Raw genomic sequence first — 14,581 nt, 5'->3', positions numbered from 1 at the left:
ATCAGATAATCCTTCGAGTAAAAGACTCATCCATAGAACGGTTGGACTCAGACGAGAGTAGGGTCAAGTCCATCACTCTGATATTATCCGACCTGTGCCCCATGTGACTTAGCATATTCACTTAGTAGCTAGCTCACATCGACAAGAGTCCCACAAAGCACAAAGCAAGCAACATTCATACAATGGAAAATCTAACCAACATAATCCAATCAATCCATTCTATCCCCTAATTAGGAATCTGTACTATCATACAAATCTACAAGCTCATAAAAACATACAAATGCATCTCTCCTAGATCCATAGCTCTAGTCTAGCATGCGAATCACATAATCATAACATGAACGTGTATGGGTAATTTGGGAGAACTTACTTGAGCTCGGCTGATTTCATGCACCACACCCTTTTCTTTTTTCAAAATCCTTTTTACTTTTCAAAATCCTTTTTATAAAAATATGATTTTCTTTTGAAAACTTTCATACCAAGTCCTCAGTTTGAGTTCAGACATACCCGAGAGTGTGCCCGAATCCCTCAAATTAAGGTTCTGATACCAACTTGAAACATCCCAAAAATCATGACCAAAATTACATTTTTAAAGCATTAAATAAAACATAGTTATTAAAATCATTCCATCAAAACATAAGTCATAGTATTCCAAACAACAAATCAAAGGATTATAACAAAACATCAGAGTAATCATCCCAGGCTAAACATCATGGTGTGTGCGATGTAGTCATCCCGAACTCTTCTCTTTGCAACTGGAAGTACCTGAAACCAAAACTGAAAACCATAAGCACGAAGCTTAGTGAGTCTCCCCAAACTACCACACACCATACACATAATCACATATACTGGGTCCCCGCCCCTTCATCGGGCCCTGCCCGGCATCGGACATTGTCCGACATCAGGCCCCGCCTGGCATCAAGCCCCGCTCGGTATACATATATGTTTCTCCCAGGCCCCGCCTGTTACTAGGCTCCACCCGCTATACACATACAAACAATAACATATAATCATGCTAGCACATAAAGAATCATACCCAATACTATATATTCCAGTTCTAAGGCCTCACCTATCATGGGCCCCGCCCCTACTCTGCTAATGATGAGATATGGAAACCCGTCCACACTCAGCAAGTGATGAGATACAAGACCCCGCCCACACTCACCTCCCTACCATGCACATACAAGTATCACAAAGACAACAAGTATAACTAGACATGCATTCCTTCATCGGGTACCACCCGACATCGAACCGGAGTTCGGAAACATACATATAAACATTCCTCGGGCCCCGCCCGTCATCAGACCGTAATCCGGAAAGCATATAGACACTCCTCAGGCATCGCCCGATGTCGGACCGAAATCCAGAAACGTACAATACAGGCACATGCAGGAATCACGATGACATCAAGCATACTAACATTCCTCGGGCACCGCCTGGCATTTTTTAGGCTTCGAAAATCATGTAAATTCTCCTTCTTCCCAGTCATGTGACGAGAGCAACCACTATCAATGTACCATTTATTATCATATTGCTCGTCACATAGTACCTGCAATCAGTGGAAAAATTTAGGTACCCAAGGCTTTTTGGGTCCTTGGAAATTAGATTTCAATTTCGAATGTAATGAAGAACTTTTAACCCAATCACAAACTTTAGTTTTGAGACTATCAATTAAGTTCACATATTCATTTAAAGAAACCGAAACATAAGATTTTGATGGTTTCGATTGTTCACTGACACTACTCTTCGAATTCTGATTTTGTGAATGGACATTCTTTGCTTTTATTACTGGTTTCCAAGCTTTGACTGATATGATCGAATCCTTAGAAGATGAACTGCTGTTTGATGGAGTATTCACATACTTCTCATATGCTTCGTGAATTTGCTCCTTTGAAAATGTATTCGACTGATACATATTTCCTTTGCCTTCAAGCCAATGATCAATGTTCTTCCTTGAAGTCATTCCTTTTTCACGTGAAGTTTTCATAGTTTCTTTCTTCGTATTATTAGGAAAAGTTGGTTTTTGAGGAACAAAATCAACTTTTGGATTTGTTAGAAAAGATTGAGCATATGATGTATCAACTGTTGATTTAAAATGTTGACGTTGAAAGAATTTTTGATTTGGATTTGATTTATTTGAAAATGTTCTTGAATTATTAGTTTCTGAAACTTTCAAAAACCTTGGTTGTTTATTCACTTCAGATCTGAAATGATTTGATTGTGATGAATGTTGAGTTTTTGTTTAAAAAGAGGAATTTTTAGCTTTGAAAACATTTTTGGGTGATTGTGATTCAGACATCTTTTGAGACTCAATACTCTGCCAAAATATTTTCTTCCTTGCTTGTCTTTTTGAAATGTTGTTTTCCTTTGAAAATTTGTCAATTTGATCTTTGAATCCTTGGAGTTTAGTTTGACAACTTTTTCATATTCCTTTACAACTTGTTTTGAATTCTGATGCGACATCAACCTCCGGCGGCTCTTCTGGTCTTCTGCTCCGGCGGAGATCTGGACATCATAGTGCAAAGTCGTTAGAGCCGACCCAGGGACTGTGCCCCGGGAGCGGACTCCGACGGTCAAGTTAGATCAGCTGGAAGATCTGAGATGGTCCTTCATAGCTGGAGAGAACCATCTTGGTGCTGGTGGTGGTGTATGGTGGCTGACAGCGGCGGGTGGCAGCTGAGCCACCCGGTCGGAGTATGGTGGCGGCTGAGCCATGGGGGAAGTCTAGTGGTGGCTGAACCAACTGGGAGAGAGTCCTCCTTCATGGAGGAGGTACTGTTCATTATATATGGGACAATTAGGTCAGGCCTTGGGCCAGCCCAATTCAGGCCCAGCTAGCAAGGAGCTGGGCGAGGCCGCCCGGAGGCGCCGGGCGGGGCTGGCAGGCGCGCCCCAGGCAGGGCTGGCGGGCGCGCACCAGGAGAGGATGGCAAGGGAGTGCCAGGCGAGGGAGCGCCTGGCCAAGCCGTCAGGAGAGTCCCCAGCAGGGCTGACAAGGGAGTCCCCAGCAAGGCTCGCAAGGGAACGCCAGGCAGGGCTGGCAGGAACGCCAGGCAGGACTGGCAGGAGAACGCCAGGCAGGGCTGGCAGGAGCGCGCCAGGCCAGGCTGGCGCGCTAGAGCAGTCTAGGCCATGCCAATGGACCATATATCATCAAGTCCCCCCAGTCTGGTGTTATTGGTACGCGGCCAGTGACATCGGACTGGACTAAGTCGTATAAACCAACAGGAGAGTCCCCAGCGAGGCTGACAAGGGAGTCCCCGGCAAGGTTGGCAGGAGCGCGCCAGGCCAGGCTGGCGCGCTAGAGCCGTCTGGACCATATATCATCAAGTCCCCCCAGTCTGGTGTTATTGGTACGCAGCGAATGACATCGGATTGGAACTAGTCATATAAACTGTGTGTCGTCAAGTCCTCCTAGTCTGATGCGATTGGGTTGCTGACAATCAGATCGGACTAGATAAAGCACCAAAGCATTTAAATAATAGAGAGAATGACTGAACCTCGCCCACGAGAGTCGTGGGGTTATGCGATGAGCCAAACGTTGCTTATGCAGCTTGAGCTGACTTGATGCTCCTTCATTGAGAGGAGTGCGAGCTAATCGGTGTGATGCAACGTAACTGTTGTTGCGATCATGCGGACCGAGGTTGCTAAAGAGTGTTACGCGATACTGATGTCGGTGGAATGTCGGACCGGGGTAGCTAAGAAGCGTAAGCTTGCCATTTAGTCCCTGAGACTGTTATCCGACGTGATTGTTGTGGTAGCCATGCGAGATGGGATGTCACCAGTAACCATCTACATAGTCTGCATTAATAACCATCTTGAGGATCTTTCTTGCTCGGGCTACACCTAGCTGGATTGCGGCGTACCAACCCTGCTCCCCCCCCTTTCTTAGAGGAGGCGAGGAATAGATTCCGAGAGCTGGGCGACTAGGTTGCTAGCGAGGGTCACGCAGTGAGACTATTACCGATAACCAGACAATATAATTGTTGAGGGATAGGCAGTGAGGCTATAGGTTGGGGTTGCATAGCAAGACCGTTTCCGAGAGCCAGGAAACAGAGGTGTCGTGGGGTACGCGACGAGGCTACAGGTAGGGTTACACAGCAGGACTGTTTCCGAGAGCCAGGAAACAGAGGTGCTGTGGGATACGCGACGAGGCTACAGGTAGGGTTACACAGCAGGACTGTTTCCGAGAGCCAGGAAACAGAGGTGCTGTGGGATACGCGACGAGGCTACAGGTAGGGTTACGCAGCAGGACTGTTTCCGAGAGCCATGAAACAGAGGTGTTGCGGGATACGCGACGAGGCTACAGGTAGGGTTACGCAGCAGGACTGTTTCCGAGAGCCAGTAAACAGAGGTGCTGTGGGGTCGTAGGTAGCCGGGCCGCTGTCGGGATAACCTTCTTGCTGGAGAGTATCCTCACTATAGCAGGTTGTAATGTGGATAACACTTCATCGATCGTCCGAGCACAAGAGAACCATGATGACTGTAAGGGAGGGAGCACCAAGATCATGGTGTGGAATAAGCTTGTGATGCGCGACTTATGGTGCACGATGATGGAGAGTGGCTTGGGCTTAGCAGCCAATGATCATGGAGATGTTACGCGGGAGAGCATCGCGCGGAATGGATCGGGCTTGGCTGCTAGTGATCGTAGATAGATCGCACGGGAGAGCGTCGCGTAGAATGGTCGGGGCATGTTGCTATACTGGAGTCGGGCTGAGAAGCCAGGCGACTCGAGGCAAAGGTACTGAACCTCGCATGCAGAGCTTGCCGCTATAATGGAGTCGGGCTGAGAAGCCAGGCGACTCGAGGCGAGGGTACTGAACCTCGTATGCGGAGCTTGCCGCTATAACGAAGCCGGGCTGAGAAGCCAGGCGACTCGAGGCGAGGGTACTGAACCTCGTATGCGGAGCTTGCCGCTATAACGGAGCCGGGCTGAGAAGCCAGGCGACTCGAGGCGAGGGTACTGAACCTCGCATGCGGAGCTTTCCGCTATAACGGAGTCGGGCTGAGAAGCCAGGCGACTCGAGGCGAGGGTACTGAACCTCGCATGCAGAGCTTGCCGCTATAATGGAGTTGGGCTGAGAAGCCAGGCGACTCGAGGCGAGGGTACTGAACCTCGCATGCGGAGCTTGCCGCTGTAATGGAGTCGGGCTGCGAAGCCAGACGACTCGAGGCGAGGGTACTGAACCTCGTATGCGGAGCTTGCCGCTATGATGGAGCCGCTGAGAAGCCAGGAGACTCAAGGCGAGGGTACTGAACCTCGCATGATTGGGCGTAGCACCCTACAATTTATGTGTCTAGCTCGTGTGATAAGTCTGGGTTAAAGCGGAATGGTACCTGATGCTTTGCTGCATCGTTAGTCGTACTAATAAATCATGACTCGCTGTCTTGGCTGTTTGCGGAGAGCTATGTGGCGGTGCTACTTAGGGCTTGATAGTGTAGCTATTGTCAAGTGGTGCGTAGCGAGACCGCCACCGAGAGCTGGTCATCAGGGCCGTTGAGAACTGAGCACCGAGCTGCTAGCGATAGATGAGCAACACGACTGTTGAAAGCTGGGCAGCGAGACTACCGAGGGTTGAACAGCAGGGCTGATCTTTCGACTCGTAATATTAATATCACCTCGGTAGTGCACTGTCGTGCATAACATCAGCTCTTCATGTACTTTAACTCTGCCCATTCGGAATCACTTATGCATGGTGTCGTACCGACCCTACTCCCCCCTTTTTCCTTAGAGAGGGCGAAGAAAAAGGAAATATGGATGTACAACTGCTGAAAGCTGAGATACATAGCTGCTGGAAAGAGCTAGGCGACACAAGTGCTAACAAAAAGCGGATAGCACGGCTGTCGAGAGCTAAGCAACGCAACTGCTGGGAGTCAGACAAAGTAGCTGCTGATGGCTGGGCTTTGCAGCTGCTGAGCTAGGTCGTGTCGTTGCTGAAGGTCGAGCTGTGCGACTACTAAGAGCTGAGCAGTAAGACTATCGGGGGTCAGTCAACATGAATGTGAGAGTTGATTAGCGACTTCCCGGGATTGGTCAACACGGCTGCTGATAACCGCACATCGCAGTTGCTGATGTCTATTTCGAAATGCTTCACTAGTAGTAGTAGCGTACTACTCTTCCCCTCTTTTTTTTTTTTGAAACGCTGAATGAGTTTTGACCGTTATACTCATTCTAAATATGGACCTTGAGGAGCGGAACATGCGGAACTCGGGCACCGAGTGGCTGAGTCTTGTAGCCCATTTTTGTTGTTGAACCAGCCCATTAAAAATGATTTAATGAAAACTCGAAAAATTATCGAAACCCCAAAAGCAGATGAGCCCAAAAAGAATTGTTTAGCCCAGGAGCCCTAAAATTAGACTATTAAGAATCCATTTAAAATTATCGAAACCCCAAAAGCGGATGAGCCCAACTTTTTTTTTTTTTTTTGAAAGTTCCGAGTGGATTGGACCGTGCTGCGTCTTCTAAAATTAAATTTTGCTGGAGCGTCAAGTGGTTAATTGGCTAATTTATTCTTGTAAGAAACCAATCCATTTTAATTGTTTTAGATAACCCAATACCAATATATGAGGAGTCCAAATCGAATGCCCTGGCCCAAATATGCAATATAGCCCATTTGCAAATAAACAACCCATATTGTAATCCCTTCCTTTTTTTTACGTGTGAACTTGCATCCGGGTATCAAGTGTGTATGGGCCCAACAACCTATTTATGAATTAAAGGCTTTTTGTGTGTATGAACTGAACTGGGCCCGTCGTATGGATTCGAGTAAGACACAGATTTTCCCTTTTCCCTAATATCTCGATTGTTGTATACCAAGAAAGGAAGGCATCGGCAGCTGGTTGGGGCTATTCCATCGGCGTTGGAGGCACTTGGAGTTGTTGTCGCCGGTTAGAGATGGTGGTTCTTCGTTGGGATTCGATAGATGCAAGAGAGGGTCGAGGCGACACCGTTGCCGACTGTGGAGTAGAATCAAGATGTTATTTCGTCGACGTCGGAGGGTCATTGGGTCTCCATTGAAAGCATTTGGTGATTACAGGTGGTAGTGTGATGATAGTGATTGGTGATAGGGGCGATTGGAGACACGGCGGCTGGTCGTTGGGGAAACTGTTGCAGGTCAACGGTTGGTCTTGGGTTTCTCGTCGGGCGTCGTCATCGGTGGTCTGATCGCCGGTGATGTTGATTCTCGGAATGAATCAGGTAGTGACTGGTGGTGCTTCGGTTCCAGTCGACCATAGTGGTCGAGGAACAGGTGCCGGAGTGGCAGCTAGCGCCCAGTGATGAAGCGGGGATACGAAGGTTGCGATTGGCATTGGAGTTCGTCACTGGGGATTGCGCCTAGGTCCCACTTGCCGGAGCCTGAAGTACCCGATGGTAACTGGTAGTGTAGTTCCGGCTGGCATTGAAAGGTCGAGAAAGCAGGGTCGAAGATTCTTCCGGTTGCTACTTTTGTTTCCGACGGTCGACAAGTGGTCGACGGTAGTAGTGTTTGGTGACCATGTGGACCCACCTTTTGACTTTTCTGCCAGCTCCTTTGACTGAGAAGGATAGCATCACGTGGAGGCCAGCTGTGGTTTTTTGGCTTCTGTCCTATAGTGTATATTGTATACACCACTTCCCCCCCCCTTTTTTTTCTTTTTGGTCGGCTATGAAAGGACAACAAGCAAATACAGCTGTTGTATTTGTGCTTTTTTTTATATGATGTGAAAGGGAATCAACATTGAATATATATACCATTGAATATACAACTTTTTTTTCTCTTCTTTTTACTGGTTATTTTCACGTATCAGTGCAACTCTACACCTCTTTATTTTTTTATTATTTACAGAAGCTTTTAACATCACTGTAACTAAGTTGAAGGTAAATTTTTGAGGTAAAAGGTCTGATAGATTTTAAAATGTACAACTACTACAACTGTGTTTACAAATGAAACACACTTGAATCGTTACTAAAATAAAATTTGCATAGTGTGAACTGTAATAGATGGTAATAACTCAGTGGATCCAAGGAACTGAATTAAGAATATATACACGAATACTCAGAATACTCAAGTGAAGAATAAAATTTATATGGAGGTAAAAATTTTGAAAGAACTTATTTCCTTTCTCAAGCTTCTAAACAACCTGAGTAAAATCATAAACATAAGTTTTCTTTGAAAATTTATGGACTGAAAGTAGGGTTAAACCCGTCAAAACTTCTCCTCCCTTCTTATCTTTTATTTTTTTGAAATTTTTTGTAAAATGTACAAGCTATATGGCTGCATGTACAAATAATTGTTACAATGGGTAACAATGTACATGGAAATGCACAGCTACAGAAGGATCTTCAGATAATGCATGAACAAGAGGTGGGATAAAACTCATAAAACACTTCTTTTCCTCTCAACCTACTGGGAAAAACCCCAAAATATAAACAAAAACGGGTTTGACAAAGTCTCTTCTTATAAGACTTTCTTTTCCCTTCAGTTTGCTCAAAAAGCTATTGAAATATGAAAAAGAAAACAGATCTCATAAATTTTCGTTTTTCTTTTTTGGAGCCTCCAAAGGAAACACCAACTTGAATTAAGATAAATAACCACAAAGAGTTTCTCTTCTCTTCAAGATGTTTGATAAAACACCAAAATAAAAACGAAAATGGGTTAAGAACTCATAAGAGTTTCATTCTTCATGACTTGCTGAAGAACCCATCAAAGTATAAACGGAAAAAATGGATCTGATAAAATCTTTTAAAGTTTGAGAGTTGTTCAGATGAACTGAAACGAAATATCACAACATATTTGATCAAAAAATGAGACAGATCTGAAGATCTGAACGAGAAAACCTCAATAGATCAAGAGATCTGAACTAAAAAAAGCATATCAAAAGATATGAACGATGGTTAAACAGATCTGAAGAGATCTTGCGAAGAACCAAACGGATCTGAACAGATCTTGGCAAAAGCCAAACGGATCTGAACTAAAAGGTGCTAGAAATGAACAGATCTGAGAAGAACCTGAGTTGAAGCACAACAGATCTGAACAGATCTAGGCAAGAACGAGATGATGGCTGATTGTTCAAGCCCGGGATGGCGCCAAATGATGCGACATCAACCTCCGGGGGCTCTTCTGGTCTTCTGCTACGACGGAGATCTGGACATCACAGTGCAAAGTCGTTAGAGCCGACCCAGGGACTGTGCCCCGGGAGCGGACTCCGATGGTCAAGTTAGATCAGCTGGAAGATCTGAGATGGTCCTCCATAGCTGGAGAGAACCATCTTGGTGCTGGTGGTGGTGTATGGTGGCTGACGGCGGCGGGTGGCGGCTGAGCCACCCGGCCGGAGTATGGGGGCGGCTGAGCCATGGGGGAAGTCTAGTGGTGGCTGAACCACCTGGGAGAGAGTCCTCCTTCATGGAGGAGGTACTGTTCATTATATAGGGGACAATTAGGTCAGGTCTTGGGCCAGCCCAATTCAGGCCCAGCTAGCAAGGAGCTGGGCGAGGCCGCCCGGAGGCGCCGGGCAGGGCTGGCGGGCGCGCCCCAGGCAGGGCTGGCGGGCGCGCACCAGGAGAGGATGGCAAGGGAGCGCCTGGCCAAGCCGTCAGGAGAGTCCCCAGCAGGGCTGGCAAGGGAACGCCAGGCAGGGCTGGCAGGAGAACGCCAGGCAGGGCTGGCAGGAGCGCGCCAGGCCAGGCTGGCGCGCTAGAGCAGTCTAGGCCATGCCAATGGACCATATATCATCAAGTCCCCCCCAGTCTGGTGTTATTGGTACGCGGCCAATGACATCGGACTGGACTAAGTCGTATAAACCAACAGGAGAGTCCCCAGCGAGGCTGGCAAGGGAGTCCCCGGCAAGGTTGGCAGGAGCGCGCCAGGCCAGGCTGGCGCGCTAGAGCCGTCTGGACCATATATCATCAAATTCTCTTTTTCAATTTTTGATTTTTCAACCCATTGTCTTTGTGGTTTTTGACGTTGAAACACATATGAACTCTTTGTTAAGTTGTTTTCAACTGTGCTTTGATTTGCGAAAAAACCTTCATCAGTTGTTTTTGAATTATCCTCCTCAACTAACTTCTTTAATTCTGGTTTGATATTCTCAACATTTCCAGTAGTTACGAAAACTTGATTTGGAAAAATGACATCATCTGTACACTTGAAATTTGGATAAACCACAGTATTCGTTTCAAGGTAATGTTCACTTTTTCAGTCATTACTTTTTCGAACTTTTGTGTATCACCATACACTTGATCAACCACTATCCGTGGAGTTTCTTCTTCCTTTGAAGATTTCTTTCCCTTCGAAATTGTCTCTTCATATTCATCATCGCTATCATCAGTTTGACTGTCTTTGAGATCCACGAAGTTCATATCACAAACTTTCGAAGTTGAAGGTATATCAGTTTCTTTCTCAACCATCAAATCCTTCACTTTTTCTTTCCCTTTAAATGTTGATGCAACATTAACAACAGACAACCGGGAACAATCAACATCCTCAAGTTCACTAATTTCACTAATATTGTCAGAATTATCTTCAATATCAGCAAAATTAGATTGAGAATCAGATGTTGAATTCTCAGTCTTTTTCAAAATTTGAATTTGTTCAGATTTAGTCAAAGTATCATTTACTATGTTAACTAATTCATTTGCATCAAGACATTCATCAATTTTGACAATTCCATATTTATATCTATCATCAGGAATCTTGTCAAAATCAGCTATTATTTGCTCACAATCATACGAAATATTATCTACCTTAGCTCTTTCGTATGCTAGAAAAGGTAGTAATTTTCTATGTTGCTCTTTACTTATTTCACATGAATTATGTAAATCAGTTAATTTTCCATAAAGTCTTTTAGCTGAATTACAATAAATGTTTCTTTGAGCTAGCAAAAGTTTGACTTCACTTGACAAAGTATCCCTATCACACATTATATTTTTTATTTGTAATTCCAAACAATCAATTTTACTTATTTTCATGTCTAATCGCTTTTTGGTCTCTAACAACTCCATTGACAACTTGTTGGCCTCATTGCTAGCAGACACAACAATTGAATCAAAATAAGTAACTGTCTCATCAAAGGATATTAGTTCAGAATCATAAGCATGTGTAGGAATATTAAAAGATTCGAGAATTTTACGTACCTTTGTTGTCATTGGAGATTTGTCTGCTGTCTTGGATACGAAGCATTGTCCTTTCACTTCGAATTCCTCGTCATCTGAGTCCTCCTCCATTTTCGCATACATTGCTCCATGTGTTGGATTCCTCATTTCTTCATCGTCTGATCCGGATGACCAGATTTGATACGTTCCATCTTCATCTTCATGTTCACCTTTTGCAACCAATGACAAGTTTTTGGCTTTCGCACGAACCTCCTCAAGCCTTTCTGCATAATACGCCTCATCTTTAACTTTATTCTTCCTCTCATCCTTCTTCCGAAGCATACAATCATTCGCAAGATGATTAGCTCCGTTGCAATAATGACAATCTATACCAGCATCACCTTTCAGCTTTTTCTCGATCTTTCCTTCAGACATTTTCGAATCTTTCTTCTCAATTTTCTTTTTCTCCTCATCAGCAGTTTTACTCACAGCACTTCCTTTTACCTCAGCAAGCTTAGTCTTCGGATTGAACGGTTTTTTAAAAAACTTCTTAACACGATTATTCGAGTAAAAAGCTATTGCCTCATCATCCGAATTCATGATGAATCCTTCTTCTTCCTCAGAATCACCATTTTCTGCTTCTTTCTTAGATATCTTTGACACAAGTGCCAATAGACCTCCCAAATTTAGCTTCGTCTCTTCAACAATTTCATTTACCTCAGTTTCGTGTGTCTTCAACTGATTGTACAAATCATTGAGAGTTGATGTATCAAAACTTTGCTGATTCTACACCATCATACTTACGCTTCTCCATTCTTTTCGAAGACCCATCACAAAGATGAGATTGAATTCCATTGAAATCCTGGTAATTCCATAGTGATTACAACGATAGATTAATTCGTTCAGTCGATCATAGTAGACTTCAATTGTTTCACCTTCTTTTTGTCTGAAATCTTTCAGCTCAACAACACTGTTTGACTGAATTGATTTTCGTCTTCTCACTTCCTTGAAACTTATCTTTCAGATTGTTCCAGATTTCCTTTGCAGTTGTACAACTCCTTATATAATTGTACACAACTGGAGGTAAAGCTCCTCGCAATTCTCTCATACACCTCTTCTCCAGTTTCTTCAGACGATCAATTTGATTATCAACTTCAGAACTTGTAGAAGATGATCCAATTGGTTGAACATTCACTGGAACATTGACATTTCCAGTGATACATGACCATAATTCTTCATCAAGACCATTCAGATAATCCTGCATACGATCAGCCCACTGATCATAATATTTAGGGATTAGCATTGGAATTTTGGTTGATGATCCTAACAGATGAGAAAACGAAGTCATCGAATTGAGATTGAAACTCGCTATTGTTGTACAGAAGCTGAATTTGAAAATTTTTAAGAAGATTTGGAAATTTGAAAACAAACTAGTTGATTCAAATCGGAATTGCAAGAAAAACACTCGATTCAACAATTCAAATGCAGAATCAAATCACAAACTAAAATCTAGACAAATTTTTCACGATCAAAAAGTGCGGAAACTTTTGAACCAAAAATTTGATTCAAAAACTTTTTGAATGGATGAAAATCAGATCACAGATGTGATTCCTGCTCTGATACCAATTGATGAATCAAAGAATCAAGTATAAAACGAATCAGAGTATGAAATCAATTAAGAATGCAAGATTGAACACCAGATGTAAATATGATCTTGTTTCAGCTCTATTACGCTTTCGAATCTTTACAGAGTACAAAGACAGGTCTGTAAAAAACTCTTATCTAACTCTAGTAAATATCCCTATTTATAGGGAACTGAAAGCGTACAAAAAATATACTAAGGCATAGACACTTAGGCTTCGAATAAAAGCGCCTCAGTAAAATAGATTACAAAACATTCAAAGAGTTCAAAATACATTTCGACTAATGACAACAATTCGACCCTTACACTCACAAGCATCTCACTGATACAGGATCCAATCATCTTGTTACGCATGATCAATCTTGCTTTGACAATTCCGAGCCCTACTATGGCGAGGATAACCTCCATGTAGGCAATGGTAAAGGCTTACCCATTCTTCATATAGGTTCATCTAAACTTTACTCACTCAATAAAACCTTTTCTGTAACAAATATCCTTCACGTCCCTGATATAAAACAAAATCTTATCTCTGTTCAAAAATTTTGCACTGACAGTCATGTTTACTTTGAATTTCACTCTTCTTTTTTTTATATAAAGGACACGGAAACTCACACTACCCTCCTCACGGGTCCAAGTAATGGAGGGCTCTACTCAATCAAGCTACCCCAAATTCAACCACTTCGAAAACTTGTTTTTTTTTCTGATGTTTGTGCTTCTTCCCAGACTTGGCATCAATGACTTGGGCATCCTCATCCTCAACTTTTACAGTGTATGATATCTACATACAATTTACCTTTATTAAATAAATATTCTAGTTCTATTTGTGACTCATGTTTTGTTGAAAAATCATCTAAATTACATTTGTTATCTACTACCTCTTATAAGAGTTCACATATTTTGGATCTTGTTTTTTGTGATGTTTGGGGTCCTCCCCTGTTACCTCTATTGATGATCATCTTTATTTTCTTCTATGTGTTGATCACTATTCTAGTTTTATGTGGTTATTTACTTTAAAATTGAAATCTAATGTCTTTCCCACTTTTAAGTGTTTCTTTTCCATGAAAAAACGACAATTTCAAACAAAACTCAAAACTATTCAAATCGATTGGGGCGGGGAGTTTTGAAATCTCTACCCATTTTTCTCCTCTCTTGGTATCATTCATAGACTTTCATATCCATATACAAGTGAACAAAATGTATTTGTTAAACGACGCCATTGCCATGTGATGGAAACCGCTCTAACCCTTCTTATCCAATCTCATGTTTCCCAAAGATTTTGGCACTTTGCATTTGAAACTGTAGTATATCTCATTAATCGGATGCCCTCTCGTAATACTCATAACACCTCTCGGTTTGAACATATCTTCCGACACAAACCTGATTTTTCTTTCCTTCGTGTTTTTGGCTATCGGTGTTACCCCCATCTCCGTCCTTACAACAAAAACAAAATGGATTCTCTCTCTACTCCATGTGTCTTTTTAAGGTACAACACTTCCCATCATGGATATCGATGCTTTGAACCCCAGACTGAATGTATCTATATCGTTCGTCATGTGCGTTTTTATGAAACCACTTTTCCCTTCTATACATAACCAAACGCTCAATCCCAACCTATTCCCGAACCCTATATTTCCTCATATCCCAATCCTGTCCCACTACCTGGCCCTCCTGTTACTCCTACTCTACAACCAAAATCTCCCCACAACCGCAACTTTCTACACAATCTCCACCACCTGTCCAGCCACAGACACTTCCAAAACCTCCCCTCATCCATACATACCAACACCGAAACAAAACAACCTCTGTTTCTGAAGCCGAGCCACCACCTCCACCGGTCTCAACCAGACTACCCAACTTACGACCTCATC

Source organism: Lactuca virosa, chromosome 1 (genome assembly GCF_052849685.1).
Source record: "Lactuca virosa cultivar CGN04683 chromosome 1, Lactuca_virosa_CGN04683_v6, whole genome shotgun sequence".
NCBI classification, from domain to species: Eukaryota; Viridiplantae; Streptophyta; class Magnoliopsida; order Asterales; family Asteraceae; genus Lactuca; species Lactuca virosa.
The sequence above is the reverse complement of the archived record's forward strand: the minus strand, read 5'-3'. Positions refer to the sequence as shown.